The 10,402-nt window shown below is 52.1% G+C and overlaps 1 long non-coding RNA gene across 1 annotated transcript; it reads right to left on the bottom strand.

The window, feature by feature from the left end:
- Positions 1-244: 244 nt before the first annotated feature.
- Positions 245-9,769, bottom strand: LOC138985338 (uncharacterized). Its single transcript, XR_011462425.1, has 3 exons — positions 9,456-9,769; positions 8,530-8,659; positions 245-3,645 (listed from the first exon to the last, which is right to left on the bottom strand). It is a non-coding gene; the product is annotated as an uncharacterized lncRNA (long non-coding RNA).
- Positions 9,770-10,402: the final 633 nt, after the last annotated feature.

The raw sequence follows: 10,402 nt of genomic DNA, 5'->3' as shown, positions 1-10,402 counted from the left end.
TGGTGGAGTGACCACTCTCGTCCCCAGGCCCTGCCAGCACTGGCCCTTCAGGCTCTGGGTTGGGGATCCCATGGAGTGTGGGTCCCACTGTGCCCACCAAGGAGGCCTGGAGGACTTGGCAAGGAAGCACTGATGCAGACATCACCTGTGCAGAAGCTTCCAAGTCAAGATCCAGTGGGAACTTTTGCCCTGCACGTGGATTTCAAGTCCAGAACACACATCAGCTTCTAGCAGCTCAGTTTATTTTCTAGATACAGAGTCTTAAAACCCAGTACGTCCACAGCCTGTGAAAAGGCATGTCTGATCTGGCTCCAAGTGCTGCTTCTGGGTCCCTCCTGACTGGACACGCGCAGCCAGTGTCACCAAGTCAGACTGTAAATGGAGCCAGTGCTGCAGCTGTGGGTACCCTCCACTCACCCCAGGCAGATACCACCGTCCCCTCACAGGCTGTCACCAAGTTAAGTCCTAGGGACCCTGCTCAGGCCCTACCCTGGCTAGGGGGTCTCTGTCTCAACAGGGAGGGTTTCCTTTTTCCATTCAGGCTCAAGTAGGTGATTATGAAATCAAGGCTGAGACAAACACAGCACAGGCTTTATTCAGTGGCCAAAGAACAGAGAAGCAGGAACTACGTTCCCAGCTTAACTTCTTGCCCACCTGGAGAAAGTGGTTTGATTTTAAACAGCAAAGACAAAGGGAAGAGGAGTGAGACTAATGCTGAGGAGGCAGGTACGTCTGAGGGAAGGGCAGGGTTTTTCCAAGTTAGTGGGGTGCCACCTCCTTTTTACCTTTTTTGGTTCTTCATGTTGGATTATGAAGCTTCCCTGGTGGCTCAGAGGGTAAAGCGTCTGCCTGCAAGGCAGGATTGCTGGTTCAGGAAAATCCCCTGGAGAAGGAAATGGCAACCCACTCTGGTACTCTTGCCTGGAAAATCCCATGGACGGACAAGCCTGGTACAGGCTAGTCCATGGGGTTACAAAGAGTCGGACGTGACTGAGCGACTCCACTTTCACTTTTTTTCATGTTGGGTCATGGCCACCAGGAGGTGTGTCTCTTAATGACTGAGTTAGCAGCAAGCGGTGATATGAAGTGAGATCTTAAATTCCCTGCCCAGGAATTGAACCTGGAAAGCCTGGATGGGAACCAGGAATCCTAGCCACCAGACCAACAAGGGCTAAAGGCTAGAAGCTACTTTTCCCTGGATCTTTGCCCCCAGTGAAAAATATATTTATCACAGAGGCAGAAACTGTAAATGCAGGTATAAAATTATTAGAGACGTAGAAAAACAACAAGTGGGACAGCACATAGAGAAATGGTTTGTTAAGAGAGAAGCACAGCAGAGAAAGGGTGTGGGCAAACCCCCTAGTGAGCAGGAACTTCTTCCGGGTCTTTGTCTTCCTTCAGGCCAACTACCTGGTTTCTTTTCCCACACCTGACCTACCCTGGGACCTACCCTGGGTGCACACTCACCCCTCAGCTAAGATGGATCTTGAAGTGAAGATTTCTGGGAGGAGCAAGACTCCTCATGGCCTGGCATTATCTCTTGAGTTTTGAGCCACAAGAAGCCTTTCTGTGCGTGTGTAGTGTCTCCCTTGTCCCAAAAGAGTGAGGGGCAGAGATCCCTGAATCCTTTACACATACAGGATTTTGTCCCCTCTCTGTCCTTACCTTGACTATTACCGTAAGGTGTTTACAAGAGACAAACAATGGCTATTTACTCTCTGTTGTTACTTCCATTTCGGAGGGCAACCAGGAGGCTGATTGTAAATACCTAGACTGAAGCCCACCTCTCTCCTCTCAGAAAAGCTAACAGTTGTTAAGTATTCACCCTGAAGCCCACTTCTTTGTGTGCCGTGACATGCAAACAGGAGGCCAGTTATAAATGTCTAATCTGGAGCCCATCTATCTCCTACATCAATAATACAGTAAAATCAACTTACAATGAGACAGGTTGTGAACAAGGACACCCCTAATATAGGAGGGTTCAGACGCTGCTACAGAACACCTGATCCATTCCTGACAATACTGAGTGGAGGGAGGGGGGCATTCAGGCAGCAGGACAGACAGTTTGCTCTGGGTGCTCATGTGGGGAGCACAGCAACAGGGGCTCAGCCTGCAAACCCGAGAACCACTCGCAGATTGGCTCCTGGAGTGGCAAGGAGAAGGGATGTCCCTCCTGCTAGACATGGAGGAAGGGGGTGGGTCTGCTGGGCTACCTCACCTCGGGGACTTGCTGGGAGGCTCCAGGCTGGTGTGCTCACAGCTGAGACAGGCCTCAGGGCACAGTGGGGATGCATGGCTGGGAGGGGCCCTGAGCCAGTCACTCACCACCCTTCATGCCCCTCCTCCCTCGAGGGTGTCTAGGGTATCTCTTCCCCCAGTGATGAAGGGCAGAACCCTGACAGTCACCCCCGACCCCTGTCCCCCAGGGAAGCTCACTAGAGACTTGGCACCCAGCCGGGGGCTCATCACGTGGTGGTGTCTGCCCTCACCCTCCAAATGCCAGTGCCCAGAAGCAGAGCTGAGGCTCAGTGTGAATTGTGAACCTCGTGTTTAGTGCAAACAGCATAGGTGCAGAGGGCTGCCCCTAATGGGAAGGAGGCTTTAGATCAGGGCAGGGCACTTCTCACCAGCTCCATGAGCTTCCTGGGGCAGCTGTGACAAATGAGCACACACAGAGGCTCAGAACAAAAGAAGCCTGTCCTCTCTCAGTCTTGGAGACCAGACGTCTGAGGTCAGGGTACCCCAGTGCTGCGCTCCCTCCAGAGGCTCCAGGGAAGGGTGTTTCCTGCCTCTTCCAGTTTTTTGGGCTCCAGGCGTCCCTGGGCTTGTGACCACCTCCCTCCCATCTCTGGCTCCATCTTCACCTGGTGTCTCCTCTGTGTCTACATGTTAGAAGGATGCCCTCTTTGATTTAGGGCCACCCCCATCCAGGATGACCTCATTTCCACATCTATAATCAATTATACCTGCAAAGATCTACTTCCAAATAAGGTTCCATTCACAGATTCTGGGGTCATGTCATGGACATAGCATTTGGGAGCCCCCCCATTCACCCCCACTATAGCACCCAGTTCCCAGACACCAGCCTGCCTTCCTCAGGACAGTGTTCAGTCTGTTGACATTCTGTCTTCCTGCACAGAGGCGTCTTTTGTTTCTTACTGTAACTTAGGCTGGGTGGGGACCCTGTAGGCTGACCTCCCAGTGATTCCAGGGACCATACTGAGTGTCCTCCCGGGAGTGTGGGAGCTTTGCCAGAGCGCCCTGTGCACATTCTGTACTGACCACTTGGTGGTCAGGCACCTGCACAGGCTGGACTGGTCCCATCAATAGCCTGGTGCTCCGTGTGCGGGCCTACATCTGTGATGTGTGGACCCACAAGATCGGTGGGAGCCCTCCTGCCTGCCCCAGGGCCTCCAGCTCCCGACAGACCCTCCAGTCCTGGTGTGGGCACCCACATCTAGTCATGGACTCCTGCTCCTGCCGTGGACACCCCATCCCATTGGCCCCCAAGAGGGAGGGGTGAGAATTTGGCCATGAAGAAGACAGGGCAGTGGCGGGCTCGGACTCCAGGCCTGGAGATCAACCGTCTTCTGTCCCATCCAGGTCAGCGCTAAGAAGTCTACAGAAGCCAAGCTGTGGATCCACCTGCACATAAACAAAAACCCAGAGTTAAGGAGCCGGTCAGCAGAGTGGAGAAGACCAAGCAGAGGTCCGCCCAGCAGGAACAGAAGCAGACAGAGAGCAGAGGTCTGTGCCCTCAAGAGTCACGACAGGACTGGGGCGCCTGGGAGCTGCTTGTGGCTTCTGTGAACAGACGCAGCCTTCTGAAGAGTGAGCCAGCCCTGTGTCCACAACACATGGGACCCTAGGGGCTTGGTTGTGTTACCAGTGTCGAGCTGAAACAGCCCTTTAGGAGCTTTACACAACTAGACAAGAAGACATTCATCTTATTCCTACAACTGGATTAATCAGAACTTCCTGCATACAACTTGCCTCACTAGTTCCTCCAATCTGAATTGCTCCTTGCTTGCCAAAGAGACTTCTTCTATTCTTCCAAGATAATAGATTCTCTATTTTTAAAACTTTTGTGTGGGAAAAAAAAAAAAAATCACTGTTTCTTACAACACTAAATCTTCTCCAAAAATGCAAATAAAATATTAATAAAAAAGAAGATGAAGACAGAGCTGGCCCTGACTGCAGCAGGTGTAGACAAGAACTGGGGATGCTTGGATACTTGTCCCCCAAGGGCCCAGACCTGTGAGGTCTCTGACTAGAAGGGTCCACCTCCACCTGGGCTTACCTGGGGGGTCGCTGCAGGGACAGCGTGTCCTCGGGTGACTTTCCAACTTGCCCCACCCCAGCTTCACCCCCCAGCCCACTCCACCCCATTAATAGTCTTTAAATGGTGTCTCTCACCCAACAGGCCTGCACGGGAGGTTTTAACCCTGAGTCCAGTGAACAGCGTCCCATGTGTCCCTGCATGTCTCAGGAGGGGAAGGAGCCTCACTCTCATGGTCCTGCCCCATGCACCCGGGGCTGCTGGAGGTGGGGGTGCGGCAGCCCCAGGCTCTGTTCTGACAGAAGCTCCCTTTCTGTGGACAAGTCTTCTCTCACTCCTTATCCTCCCTGGAGACTCAGGAGGCCACAGCATGGGGGCACCTGCAGCACCAGGACCCCACCCTAGGAAATTTCTCAGAAGCAAGGACCAGGCCTGTGGGCTGGGGGGAGAAGGGAGCCAGCCTCTTGGTGATGCAAGGGGCTAGGATGCCTCATACCCAGGAGGGCCTTGGACTCAGCTAACTACCACCTGGGGTCTCCTGGCCCTCCCCTGGTAGAGGGGCTCTTCAGATTCCAGGGACCCAAGACCCCCCACTTCTGACCCCAGTTGCAGAGTCAAGGTCCCAGAGACCCCCTCCCAGCTGCTTTTCTTAGAGGCTCCCAAAAGTCTCTGAAGCTGTTATACTTGGGGTTAGTTATGATGAAGGATGCAGGTTAAACTCAGTGAGGACAGAGGTGTGGAGCAGGGTCCATCCTCCTTGGCTGTGGCAGCTCAGGAAGATCACCTGAGTCCTGAGGTGTGGGATTTATTGGGGTCTGTCACAGCAACGTGGGGCCACGACATGCCCAACCTTGGCCTCCAACCCCCACGGGAGACTCAGGAAGCCCCACCATGCACCACGCCATCAGCACAGAGCAGCCTGGAGCAAGGCCCAGGGAGCCAGGGACACGCCTGTCAGACTCAAGGTGAACTCTGGAGCCAAGAGCAGAGGCATGGCCTCTCTGCAGGCAGATGACCCCACACCAAACAGGCCCCAGTGCAGCGCCCAATCCATGTGGCCAGCAGGGGAGCACATGGGTCAGCCAGAGTCCATGTGCCTCAGCCTGTGACCCCTGACCACATTGCCCTGCTCTGCTCACAGAGCGAGGCCAACAGAGGGACAACAGGAAGGGAACAAAGCCTGCTCAGGGTCAGGTTGGGTTGGAAAGGGTCCCAGGAGCGAGCATCCGGCTGCCCTTGCCCTGAGCCGAGAGCTGACATCCACCCTGTGGTCAGTCACATCTCCCCACAAAGGGGAGGGCTGCCTTTCCCATGTCCTGCGGCAGGGTCATGACTGCGTATACAGCGGGAGGCACAGCAGTGCACGCAGCAGGACTGATGCCTGCCCTCCTCATGCAGTCGGAGCCTGGTGAGGGTGGACCGACCCTACAGGACCCGGGGCCAATCCCCGGGAGGATGCTGGGGTGAAGCGTTTAGGAGCATCTGGAGGGAACCCTCACCCTTAAGCACAGGTGACTGAGGACACGACCAAGGGTGGGCAGGAAGGGGAGCCCAGGGAGGGTCCTGGGTCATCCCTGATTCTGGACGAGGGGTGTGGAGCTGGAGGTGAAGGGGGTGGGGGCAAGAAACTGATCCCTCGACGGCGAGGAGATAGATAATCCCAGGTAGAGAGGGAGGGGGAAGACTGTGCCCAACGGGAGGATGGAGACACCAGCAGGTGGCGCTGCAGGCACAAGTGCCAGGGCTGCTCCCTGCTGGGAGGCACCCAGCCCCGCACCCCTGGGAACCACGCGGAGTCCAGCTAGACGCGAGCCAGGAAGAGAAGGGAAGCCCGTCCACACTGCTGAACCCAACAGTGTAGGCGTTCCCACTCCTCTTCACCTGGTGCGGGAAAAGGGCAGATGGAGAGAGATGGGGTTGAGGTGGTAAGTGTGGGCACTTGGAGCCTACAGAGGAGGCATTCCAAAAGAGGCGGTGAGGTCACAGGGAGCGGGAGAGGGTCAGGGTGACGCCAGTGGGACGGTCAGTGAGTGCTCGGCAAGGGAGCCCGTCCGTCCTCCCTGAGGCCGGCCCTCCTTCCCGAAGGCGGGATCTATGAACACAGCCCATCCTACCCCCGCCCCCTGCCCAAGGCGGTTTTCTGGCTGCCTGGTTCCCTGAAGCTGGATGTTTGTGGGGACACGGGCCAGTCTGGCAGCCCTCGTGAAGACACCGCTCTCTCTGAGGGAGTGAGGTGGACACTCAGTCCCTGGTCTGTGGATGGTCGAGTCCTCTGGGTGTCATGTCTCTTCTTGGGGGTCACTAGGGCCTTATCCTCACTCCGAGGGGTACAGAAGGGGAGGGATGGATCTGTTCGGGCCCAGCTGCGCCTGGGCTCTTGGGGAGGACCTCTCTGGCCAGATTCACAGGCTTCAGTCACCACTGCCCACTGGATGCCCCCCTCCAGGAAAGGACCTGTCCTGTGAAACTAGGCACCTGGGTCGCAGGGAGCGACTCAGATGGCCACACTCAGGTCAGGAGGTGGGATGGGGTGGCCTGCAGCCAACTGCTGCAGTCACCGCAATGCTGTGGCTCCTTGCTGAGGCCTGAGATGCCCGGCGGCAGGGGTTGGGGGAGAGGTAGCCATAACAGGGATGAGTAGGAGGTTCTTGGACCCTGGGTTCCTCCCCCAGGAAGAGTGCGGGTTATGTCTAGAGGGGAAGCAGCCAGTGACCGTCCTGGGTTTCAACAAGCACAGCGTCCCTCCCCCACAGGCCAGATATCTGTTTCTTGAGCCCCCATGACACATACCAGACCCTGGGGGAAGTGGGTATTGGAACAAGGGATGCTTGTTCTCAGGTCTGGAGCCCGAGATCCAGGTGTTGGGCACCAGCTCCTCTTGAAGGTTCTGTGGTCAATCAGACCTGCCCGTCTCTGTCTCTTGCTCTCATCTTGCCTTCTCCTCCGTGAGTTCTGCTCCCTCCTCACACACAGGTCAGTGACCTCATCTCAACCCAGGGGAGTCCGTGATCCTGGGGCCTCTTGAGGCGACAAACCCTGGGGGTCAACACAGCTTGTGGGGACATGTGGGGGAGGGAAGGATGCTCCAAGGCCGGAATCCAGGAGCCTCATGGAGGAAGTGGTGTCCTGACTCAGGGAGGATGGATGGACAGGCAGAGGCAAGAGGCATGCCAATGGGGGTGGTCACCCTTGCCCTCTGGGGAGTGAGGAGTCTCTAGAGGGCTGGGCAGGAGCTGACAGGACAGGTATGTCACAGGAAGGCAGCCTGGGTGGCTATGTGCAGGGTCACATAACGGCAACCATAACCCATAACCCAGCTCTCACGCCACTCCCAGCCCTGATGTCAGCCCTCCAAACCAACACCAAGAAAAATCTAATCAAATCACACAAATACTTCAGAAAACTAAAACCACACCAGCATACTTGATGAACACAAAAATCCTCCACAAAACTGGAGCAACATGAAACCAACAGAACATTGCATGGATGATGCCATAATCAAGTATCTCGACACCACAAATGTCAGGTTGTTTCACATATTAAAACTAAGCAATGCAGTGAACCACTGTAAGGGCACAATGTAAAAACAGACTATCATATCAATTATTGCAGAAGAAACTATAATCAAACCCTAATGCTATCTCATGACACAAACACTCAAGAAAGTAGGAATAAAAGAATACTTGTGCAATATTAAAAAGAATAATATACAAAGCTGTAGCAAACTTCATGCTCAGTGTTAAAAACTGAAAGATTTACTCCTGAAATCAGAACAAGGCCAGGAAGCTGACCTTCACCACTGTTATTCAATAGGGTACTGGAAGTTCAACCTAGAGTTTTAAGGAAAGAAACAAAATTTTCAATGTGTGAATGGAGAAATTAAAACTATATCAATTCACAGAATACAGATCACACCATCTTACAGATAAAACTTCCTAAAACAACAAAAAATTATTTGACTAATCAACTAATTCAGCAAAGTTACAGGAAAAAATATCAATTCATAAACATTTATCTTATACATGTACATAGTAATAAATAATCTGAAAAAGAATTTATGAAAGCAATTCCACTTTAAATAATGTCAACATATATATTTAGGAATATATTTAATCAAGTACAAAATTTGCTTTTATGTTTGTAAAGTTGTCTGTACATTTGAAATTACTAGTAAATTACTTTTCAAAACACCATGTCAAAACCATTCCAGAAAAACAGCATCAAACCTCCAGATAGAGGCCAAGACATACCCAGATCCAGTTCACCCGAAGTCCACATGGAATTTAGAGGCACTGTGGGAAAATCATATTAGGAGCCGCTGTTCTCTGTGTTGTGGATGACCTGGATGTGGTAGAAACAGTGGAGTTTTGGAATTCCAATCTTCCACACCATTCCACCAAAAAAATTAGAAATGAATTCAGTAAAGATGCAAAATCAATATATACAAATCAACTGCATTTCTAAACACTAACATTGAGCCATCAAAAAGAGAAAACCAAAACTATTTACAACTGCATCAAAAAGAACAAAATACCAAGGAATAAATTTAACAAAGGATGTTAGATACCTGCATACTGAAAATTTTACAATGATGAATAAATTGAAGAAGACACAAATCACTGGAAAGATACCCCTGCTCATGAAATGCAAGAATTAGTATTGTTAAAATGTCCATTCTACCCAATGTATACAGTGAAGGCAAGCCCTCCTAAAATTCCAATGAAATTTTTCACAGAAAAAGAGCAAATCCTCCTAAAATTTGTGTGGAATCACAACGGATCCCAAAGAGCTAAGGGGACCCTGAGAAAGGAGAATAGGCAGGAGGTATCTCCCTCCCAGACTTCACACTGCATTTGGTGAAGCTACAGTCACCAAAATTGTGAGCAGCTGGCACAAGAGGCACACCGCCCAGAGGAACAGGACAGACAGCCCAGAATTCAGCCCACACGATGGGTCTGTTAATCTATGACAACGAGGCCAATGACTCACCAAGGGGAAGGATAAACAGTGCTGGGAAAACTGGACACCACATACCAAAGAAAGAACTTAGACATCATCTACGCTGCACACAAAACTGACGAAAAACCCAGCTTTCCACACCAAGTCCCTCTGGATCGACTGAGAACAGCAGTCATTCACACAAAGACGTCTCTCCAAACTTCTCCGTTTTCCTCACCTTTTCCTCCCCGGGTTGCCTGGGTCGTCAACAAACGACCCGGCGTGGACGCAGCCCCGTGTTGGCCTCCCTGAGGCCAAAACCCCAGGGAGTCCTAAGGGAACTGAGCTCCTGTCGGCAGAGAAGCTGACCCGGGAGTTCCAGATGGAAGCCCTGCGGTGCCTCAGAAGACACAGCTCCTCTCAGCTGCTGCTGCTGCTGCTAAGTCGCTTCAGTCGTGTCCGACTCTGTGAGACCCCATAGACGGCAGCCCACCAGGTTCCCCTGTCCCTGGGATTCTCCAGGCAAGATCATTGGAGCTGGTTACCATTGCCTTCTCCGCCTCTCAGCTGCGCTGGGAGCCAAATCCACCGGAAAGCAGAAGCGCTGTGGGTCAGCGCCGCCCCGTGGTCAGTGTGGGAGGTGCAGGCCATGCCTCCCTCACACTTCATGGGAGACAGCACTCCTGCAGGTAGAACTGCTGAATCCCTTAAACTGTGGAAATTCGAACTGAAATGGAGACAATAACCCAAAACTTTTCTAAAACTTAAAAGCAATGAATTGGAAACCATATGGGATGAAATAAATGTAGGTACAAACTTTACAACTTACACCAAATGCACTCAAAAGTATTCATGTTGTTGTTGTTTAGTCACTTACACATGACTGACTCTTTTGTGACCCCATAGACTACAGCCCCCAGGCCCCTCTGTCCATGGGATTCTCCAGGCAAGAATTCTGGAGTGAGTTGCCATTTCCTCCTCCAGGGGATGTTCCCAACCCAGGAATCAAACCCACGTCTCCTGCACTGACAGGCAGATTCTCTACCACCAAGCCACCAGGGAAGCCCCAAATCATTCACAGACAAATTTTAAATGCAAAACTATTCAAAATTCTAGAAGAAAATATAAAAGAAAATTGACATGAGTTTGGGTTTGGTCATGTACATCACAAGCTCTGTAGTTTTA

The sequence above is a fragment of the Bos mutus genome, chromosome 24 (assembly GCF_027580195.1).
Source record: "Bos mutus isolate GX-2022 chromosome 24, NWIPB_WYAK_1.1, whole genome shotgun sequence".
In the NCBI taxonomy this organism is placed as follows: Eukaryota; Metazoa; Chordata; class Mammalia; order Artiodactyla; family Bovidae; genus Bos; species Bos mutus.
Note: the sequence above shows the minus strand (reverse complement) of the source record. Positions and strands in the feature narration are given on the sequence as shown.